This window comes from Lithobates pipiens, unplaced genomic scaffold, assembly GCF_037356315.1.
Source record: "Lithobates pipiens isolate NorthernLeopardFrog02 unplaced genomic scaffold, aLitPip1_a1.2 Scaffold_16, whole genome shotgun sequence".
In the NCBI taxonomy this organism is placed as follows: Eukaryota; Metazoa; Chordata; class Amphibia; order Anura; family Ranidae; genus Lithobates; species Lithobates pipiens.
Genome location: NW_027507748.1, coordinates 410,389,376 through 410,399,017, shown reverse-complemented (window position 1 = coordinate 410,399,017; position 9,642 = coordinate 410,389,376). Strand labels below are relative to the sequence as shown.

Below are 9,642 nucleotides of genomic sequence, written 5' to 3'. Positions count from 1 at the left end.
AGATTAGGTAATAAATGTAGTGGTACCTGCATAAAAGAAGTTTTGAATGAGGGCAGGCAAGGCATCCAGCGTGACTCCTCCAGAATTCCTTCACTTGGGCTGACACAGGCTGAACACCGCCCTGGGGGTGACGTCAGCGCGCAGCTCACCGCTGCCGGGTGTACCAAGATGGCCGCCAGCTCCGGAGCTAGGCTGAAGCGGATCGCATGGTGCGGACCAACTAATCGATAATGAAAATCATCAACAACAATTTTCATTATCGATTATTATCGATTAATCATTTCAGCCCTAATGAAAATTTTAGCAAGGTAAAATTGTATTACATATTCATTTAGGGAGTATGAGAATTGCAGTAATGGGGAGGGAGACTGCGATGACAGCAGGCAGAGCGATCAGGCTAAGGGTTCTTCCCAATGGGGGGCATACTGGACTGCATCAAAAACAAACATGCAGAAAAGCATCTGGAATGCATCCGGACTGTGTTTCTATTGTGTCTGCCCATGAAGCAAGGCAACAACCCAGAGCAATCAGTGAGCTGCTAATACTCTCCAGCAACAGTAGTCCCCCTGACAGTCTTAAAGCTGAACTCCAACTTTTGTTACATTTTACATACAAATTATGTCCATCATTATAATGTGAGGCCGCTGGATGTGCGATATAAAAACTGTATGCAGCTGAGGCTACATATAGTATACTGCACTGTGACCCGGGTTGGAGCCGAGACTTCCTGGGTCAATTCACAAAAGAATATTGCATTAGATAATTGGTTCACTTAACACATTTTCCATTTATCACAATCGATATTCAAAATCTCAATTCACAGTCAGTTTATGCGGCATTTACTGTATTGAAAAATGCACTGTGTAAATACCACATAAACTGACGTCAATTCACATAGCTAAATAAATAAATAAATAAATAAATACTAGGGTTTCACCGATACCACTTTTTTTTTTAAGACCAAGTACAAGTACAGATACTTTACAGATACTTTTTTCAAGTACCCGCCGATACCGATTACCAATACTTTTTTTTTATGTCAAGTGACAGTTTTCTAACCAAAATATAGACTAACAATTTCTTTATAATTCTGAAGAACTGTAACTTCCACTGATGAGGAGGCCCTAATATGCAGCAGCACTGATGAGCACTGATAGGTAGCACTGATGGCTGGCACTTACAGGTCACACTTATGGGCACTGATAGATGGCACTGGTATGTGGCACCGGTAGACAGTGGCACTGAAAATAATGCAGCACTAAAATAAAACCAAAGATTGAGCTGTACACTGCAACGGCCATCTTGATACACCCTGCACTCGGCCTCAGTAAGCCTGGTCAGAATGCAGCAGTAGACATCTTGTTACACGGGCTGGGTGTAACAAGATGTCTGCAGGCTACTGAGGCCGAGTGCAGGGTGTACCAAGATGCGCGTTGCCGTGTACAGCCTCTGATGGAGACTCGGTCCGTCACTTCCGCTAACGGTTCCGATGGCCTGGTCACCGATCAATGCACGGCGGCACACAGCCTGTACTGCAACCCACAACCCTGCCCACAGGCTTACCTTCCTCTGCTGCAAGGATCGTGCCTGGATCTCATCGTGCCTGGACCCACGCTCCGCCTTCTCCCACCCACTGACTTCCGGAATGCAGGTATCGGGCGAAGCATCGGGAGCATCTGCCCGAGTACAAGTACTTGGGCAAATACTTGGTCTCGGCGCCGATACTAGTATCAGGGCAACCCTAATAAATGCATTGTTTGAATAAGTCGTGGTCTAACCACACGTTATTCAAGGAATTAAATAGCACTGCTTGTTAAAGCGGAGCTCCAGTCTAGGGCTGCAACTAACGATTATTTTCATAATCGATTAGTTGGCCGATTATTGTTTCGATTAATCGGTTAATAACCTTAAAAAAAAGTGGGTCAAATTGACGTTCATTTTCAACTACAGTGACGGGAAAATTTGGAAATAATAGAAAACTTATTGGTCAAAGGAATTTTCAGACAATGTATGTGGTTTTTGTTCAGAAATGAACTGAAAATTTCAAACAAAATTCTTTCATTCAGCAAATGTACAAAGATTTTTCATCTGAATAATCTCACCTGAAAATTGATCGGTGAGGCCAGTATAAGGCTCGGTACACACCTATGCAGTTTTTGCTTTTGATCTGTTTCTGCAGTGCTTTTTGCTGTGTGTTTTGATTTTTGCGCACGTGATTTTACTGCAATTTGTGTTTTTTTTTTTTTAGGGCAGATTAAAAAAAACAAATTGCTGCAAAAATGCATTACATGCTTTTCTGCAGCTTCTCCATTGAAGTACATTGAACCAAAAAAGCACTGTTTCGCGTTAAAAGTCCCTGACCCTTTCAGATATGAAGGTGTCCCATAGAAAACCATGTAAATGAACTGTAGTGCATTTCTGCAAAAAGCACCAATAAACATATAGATGTGAACCAGGTCTAAGACGTTTAGTAACACAGGGGTTGACAAATTTGCTTGGAATCTAGGAGCCAGCTTAAAAAGTTAGGAGCCAGGTCCGTGACGACGATCCGGACCTGTCCCTGGCCTGACATGGAGACGAGTGAGGGGAAGATAACAGCGCCGTCGCCGCCCCCCCCCCCGTCTCCAAGTCATTGCCCATAGCTCTTAGAGGGACATTTTATTTATTTTTTTCAAATGACAATTTTTTTTTCAATTGCATTTTAGTGTAAATATGAGATCCGAGGTCTCTCTGACCCCAGATCTGATATTTAAGAGGACCTGTCATGCTTTTTCTATTACAAGGGATTTTTACATTCCTTGTAATAAGAATAAAAGTGACACAACATTTTTTTTAAAAGAACAGTGGAAAAAAAAAAAAGTTAAAATAAAGCAGAAAAAATAATAATTTTTAAACGCGCCCTGTCCTGCCCGCATATAAAATCGGTGTTCGAACCACACATCGGAGGTAGCGCCGTGATCGGTAGAGCGAGAGCAATAATTCTACCCCAGACCTCCTCTGTAACTCAAAACGTGCAACCTGTAGAATTTTTTTAAAACGTCGCCTATGCAGATTTTAAAGGGTAAAAGTTTGTCGCCATTCCATGAGCGGGTGCAATTTTGAAGCGTGACATGTTGGGTATCAATTTACTCGGCGTAACATTATCTTTCACAATATAAAAAATAATTGGGCTAACTTTACTGTTGTCTTATTTTTTTATTAACTAAATTATTTTTCCCAACAAAAGTACGCTTGTAAGTCCGCTGCACAAATACGGTGTGACAGACAGTATTGCAACAACCACCATTTTATTCTCTAGGGTGTTAGAATAAAAAATATATATAATGTTTAGGGGGTTCTAAATAAAGGGAAGAGGCAGGTAATATAATACAGGCAGAGGAATCTTCATTAACATTGCTGGTTTGTCATATCAACGGCGACCACAAGAGGGCGCCAGATTCCATAAGGAATCATAGGACCGCAGAAGGCCTCAAAGCCGCGGCCTAAATTTTCGGCCGCCGGCGGAACGGCCCGACGCGATCACGCTGGGGGGGTCCACAGACACAGGATACCCCCAGCTGTGCTGCCCCAGGCGCGAGGTCGCTATTTCTAGTCGCCAATGCGACCTGGCGACCGGGTTTTGTCGAGCCCTGTAGTAACATAATGGGGTTAAAAAGACTAGAATTAGCCCTTTATAGTACAAAAAAAAAAAAAAAAGCAGATAATCACTACTGGAAGGGGTTCAATTTTTGCCGTAGAACAGTGAAAGTAATATTTACAGTAGTGATTATATTTTTGTACTATAAAGGGCTCATTTTAGTTTTTTTTAACCCCATTATGTTACTGGCCGATTAATCGATTATGAAAATAGTAATCGATTAATTTCATAATCGATTAATCGATTAGTTGTTTCAGCCCTACTCCAGTCTCCTTGTCAGTTTTCTCCAAAAAGCACCCCCGTTATTCTTTTTTTGCACACTATAAATAGGATACCGGTATGAGTGTATTCCTTCTTCTTATTTACAATTATGATATTTCTCACAGTATCCCGGCAGCGGTCATTATAAGTGTGGTCATCTGAAGCCCACTCCTACTTGCTTCCGGGACTCCGTGTAGCTGGCTACCCAGCATGCGTGTCCCAATCTCGCGGCGCACTGTTTACAGGTTGTCATAAAAATTTTTTTTTTAAAAGACAGTGGAGGTGGAAGTTCCCGCCCCATTGCTATGGCAACCTGTCAATCAAGACGGAATTCAAGTGGGATAGGTGATGCAGACATCCCAGGTGAACAGGCCCAGAAGTGCAGAATATATAAAGAAAAACAACGTATTTAGAAAAATAAAAAAATAATTGCTCTACAGGTGGGCTTTGTCTTTCAAGGAACTTGCAGAAATGGGTGGAACTCCGCTTTAAAGGACCCGGCTAGCACCGGCGTCCCTAACAGACAGTATGGTTGTTAAGGACGCGGCAGCCGCCGCATCCTTAACAACGGATGAGTCATCATAAATGTAAGAGGAAAAAAAAAAAAAATTGCCGGCAATGAGAAAATAAGATTAAAAATGGCGTGGTGTCCCCCCCAAAATCCATACCAGACCCTTATCCGAGCATGCAGCCTGGCAGGTCAGGAAGGGGAGGGGACGAGCGATTGCCCCCTCCTGAACAATACCAGACCACATGCATGGGGACCCTGGCCAGTGGTTGTGGGGGTCTGTGGGCGGGCTTATCGAAATCTGGAAGCCCCTTTAACAAGGGGGGACCCCAGATCTTGCCAAAAAAAAAAAAAAAGTCCCCCAAGTGAATATAGTATTGAGCTATATTGCTCCTAATTCCAGTTATTGCTCTCCAGTTAATTAATTGAATATATACTGTAAGACCCCTTTCACACTGGGGTGCTTTGGCGGTGCGGGAGCGGTGTATACAGAGCTCCCAAAACGGCCTGCCCATTGAAATGAATAGGCAGCACTACCGCAGCACCTGCAAAGTGCTTCAGCACCACAGCAACATGGACGCTTTTAATCCTTTCCTCGCCCATTGGCAGGGGTTAAAAGCACTCCGCTAGTGGCTGAAAAGCAACATTATAACAGCGGTAAAGGTGCTTTACTGCTACCGCACCACACTGCCCCAGTGTGAAAGGGCTCTTGCCACAGAAATATTGCAGTAAAGACAATTGCTGCGTTTTATCATAATGCGTGTTTTTCATTTCTCATTGCATTTACACTATTGCCAGGTGTGCCAGAGGGGCTGAGACTGTTATTGGTGTCGAGAGGCAGAGTAACAGACTGAACAAAACGTACCCACTTCAGCCCCGGAGGATTTGGCTGCTCAATGACCGGAGAACTTTTTACAATTTCGCACTGCGCTGCTTTAACTGGTAATTGCGCGGTCATGCAATGCTGTACCCAAACGAAATTTGCGTCCTTTTTTCCCCACAAATAGAGCTTTCTTTTGATGGTATTTGATTGCCTCTGTGATTTTTTTTTTTTTGCCAGATAAAACGGAAAAAAGACAGAAAATTTTGAAAAAATTATATTTTATTTTGTTATATAAAAAAAAAAAAAATTTAATAAACTCAATTTTAGTCATACATTTAGGCCAAAATGTATTCAGCCACATGTTTTTGGTAAAAATAAATGTCAATAAGCGTATATTTATTGGTTTGCGCAAAAGTTATAGCATCTACAAACTAGGGTACATTTTCTGGAATTTACACAGCTTTTAGTTTATGACAATCTCAGGGGTGCTCAACCAGTGGCCCTCTGATGTGGCAATGACCTCCTGCTCTGGGATGGCGGGTTGGCAAGCCCAGATTGCAGGTTACCTACCCACCATGCCAGAGCATCAGTGTTGTGAATGAAGCCAGCGGTAGAGAAAGCAAGCAGCTGCGGAACAAAGCTGCATAAGCCAATGCTTCCTGTATAGCACCAGCTCCTGTTATAGGCAGAGTGATCCCAAATGCACTCTGCCTGGGACAGCAAGTTTATTACTAAAATCACAGTGTATATAGGGATATATCTGTTCTGTAGTGGTTACTGGGCTGCTTTCAAACTGATCCACAGATATAGTGCAGAGCACCTGTGGCTTACCTGCACTGAGCCATAGACTTCTGGTTTTACCTGTGGGTTTGGTGCACTTTCAGAAAGTGCACCACACCTGCAGGATATAATAGAATTATGTGGCAAAGTACAGCTAACCCACAGGTGCACTGCACTACACCCATGGTGTGGGTAGACCACAGCCTTATGCCCCATACACACGTTCCGATTATCGTAAGACCGATCGTTCGTATTTTGTTGCATACAACTAAGATCGAATACAACAGTGCAAAATGTGTGTAAGATTTCTGTCGTACGATTCTGGCAAAATCTTCCGTCGTGCGTAGCTACGTATTTTAAATGATGTCAAATACGTGTGACTCGTGTGTCCATCTGGTTTATTTTTGTGTTTCTGATCATGCGTGGTGTTTGTCGAACGACTTTTATCGGACGCATACTGTACTGACTACACGATTGTCGTACGATGGGCTGTCGTTCGACCAAAGTTTTCCTGTTTGTCCCTTCGGATTTGGTTGGACGGACTGTCGTGATCGGCTGTCGAAAGCTGCGTACTGACGATCAGATTATCGACCGATCCGTCCGAAAGCGACTTTTGTGGTCCGATAATCGGAACGTGTGTACGGGGCATTAGGCTCCTTCAACATGATGGACGCAGAGCTGTCATCTGCCTACTCTGCTCATTGTTGCCCACAACTGGTTACAAAGTCGCTTAAGTGGCCCTCACTCTTCAAAAAGGTTGGGCATCCCTGGTACTTTTTGTTATAAGAAAAATCGAATGAACTAAATTTTAGTCATACATTTAGGCCAAAATGTATTCAGCCACATGTCTTTAGTAAAAAAAATGTCAATAAGCGTATATTTATTGGTTTGCGCAAAAGTTATAGCGTCTACAAACTAGAGTACATTTTCTGGAATTTACACAGCTTTTAATTTATGACTGCCGATCTCATTTCTTGAGGTGCTAAAATGGCAGGGCAGTACAAACCCCCCCCCCCAAATGACCCCATTTTAGAAAGTAGACACCCCAAGGAAATTGCTGAGAGGCATGTTGAGCCCATTGAATATTTTTTTTATTTTTTTTCTGTCACAAGTGATTGAAAAATAATAATAATAAAAAAAAAATACACAAAGTTGTCACTAAATGACATATTGCTCACACATGGCATGGTTATATGTGGAATTACATCTTACTATCTTGGCATAAAATGCAAGATAGCACAACCCAAATTACCCCATTTTGGAAAGTAGACCCCCAGCTATTTGACAAGAGGCATGTTGAGTATTTTAAAGATCTCGCTTTTTGTCACAAAGTTTTGAAAAAATAAAAAATAAAAATAATAATATATATATATTTTTTTCTATTCTTTCTTCATTTTCAAAAATAAAATGATATCTGCAAAATATTCACCATGCCAACAAATACCTTGGGGTGTCTACTTTCCAAAATGGGGTCATGGGGGGGGGGGGGGGGTGTTTGTGCTATCTGGACATTTCAGGGCCTCCATAACTGTGATAGTTAGTGAGGAGTAAAATCACAATTTTACGCCTTTAGAAAGCCTGAAGGCGGTGCTTGGTTTTCGGGGTCCTGTACATGGCTAGACTCCCAAAAAGTCTCACACATGTGGTAACACCGTACTCAGGAGAAGCAGCGGAATGTATTTTGGGGTGTAACCCCACATATGCCTATGGCATGTTTGAGCAATAGATCATTTAGTGACAACTTTGTGCAAAAAAAAAAAAAGTGTAATTTTTCCAAAACTTGTGGCAAAATATAAAATATTCCATGGACTCAACATGCCTCTCAGCAAATAGCTTGGGGTGTCTAATTTCCAAAAAGGGGTCATGGGGGGGTTGAATTGTCCTGACATTTTATGCACAACATTTAAAAGCTTATGTCACACATCACTAACTACTTGAAAACAAAGCCCGTTCTGACACATTTTGTTTACACGGAAAAACATTTTTTTTTGCAAGAAAATTACTTTGAACCCCCAAACAAAATATATATATTTATATATTAGGGAGGCACCAAAAATTTCAGCCGCCAGATGTAACCAGAGACACACTCTGGTTGCATCTGACGGCCACTGGTGAGGCTGCATTGATCTCCTGTACCATGCCCCCAGTCTCTGGCCATCTCCTGTATAAAAAAAATTTATTTATTTTTTTAAATATGTTTCGGTATTTATTTTCGGCCTAGTGTATTTTTCACTTTCGGTATCGGCACCAAAAAACCCATTCGGTGCACCCCTAATTAATAATTATATATATTTTTTTTTTTTTAAGCAAAGGCTTTACAGATTAAAATGGTGGTTGTTTTGCATTTTTTTTTCACACAGTATTTGCTTTTTTTTTTTTTTTTTTTTTTTTTTTTTATATTAATGAACTAAAAACACACTATATTGCCCAAATGTTTGATGAAATAAAAGAGATCATCTTATGACGAGTACATGGATACCAAACACAACATTCTTTAAAATTGCGCACAAACACGCAGCAGCGACAAACTACATACATTTTTAAAAGCCTTTACAGGTTACCATTTTAGATATACAGAGGTCTACTGCTAAAATGACTGCGCTTGATCTGACCTTTATGGTAATACCTCACATGCATGGTGCAATTGCTGTTTACATATGACACCAGACCGACGCTTGCGTTCGCCTTTGTGTGTGAACACAGGGGTATGGGGTGCTTTTTTTTTTAAATATATTTTTTTTTATTATATCTTTAATCTGTTGCTTTCATTTTTTATTGTATCATTTTTATTATCTCCGGAAATGTAAATATCTCATATGATAGCAATTGGTAGCGACAGGTACTCTTTTTTGAAAAAATTGGGGTCTATTAGACCCTAGATCTCTCCTCTGCCCTCAGAGCATCTGACCACACCAAGATCGGTGTGCTTTCCCAATGGCGCTGTTTATATCCGGCGAAACCCAAGTCATGAAATGCTCGTAGCATCTCTCTTAGGTCATAGAGATGATTGGAGGCGTTCTGGTCTCTGATCAGCTCTATGGTCAGCTGGCTGAACCACCGGCTGCATTCTCAGGTCATCAGAGCTTTCTGTAAGGGTGCCGCTGCTGTCTACAGGTTTGTATTCCGAGCCTGAATCTGACAGAGGAGTCCTCTTCACTTTCTGTAATGCTCAGAAACGTGTAGACCTCTTCACTACTGTTCCTTCAAATTCACATTTTGGTCTCTAAATTTACTGGTACAGTAGTGATGAGACTCACAAGAAAAAAAAGCACCTGACTGTCAGCAACTGATTCAAACGTCCAAAAAAAAAATATATATATACTGTTAGCGTTCACAGGGATCAGGCCTGATTCTGCGAACGTTGCAGTTATTTGTTTTTGTCAGTGATCGATTGATACTGCACTTGGGTGGGCTGTGCCGGGGCGGAGGGGCTAAACGTAGGTGCTAGCAGGTATCTGGGCTCATCCCACTAATGCTGCGTTTTTTTGGGAACCCTAAACTGCTGGGGACGCTAGTATAGTTCTGATCAGATCAGATATCGATCCGTTCAGACACTATAGTACTAAGGGAAGCGTATGGTGCGTGCGTGGGTGTTAGCGCTACAGGCACTAATCTGACACAGCCTGGGCCGAC

General features: G+C 41.8%; 1 protein-coding gene across 5 annotated transcripts in view; it reads right to left on the bottom strand.

Annotated features, from left to right (window-relative positions):
• LOC143983122 (uncharacterized) overlaps positions 1-9,642 on the bottom strand; it is a 79,040-nt gene that overhangs the window by 68,633 nt on the left and 765 nt on the right. The gene's annotated exons all lie outside the window — the stretch shown is intronic.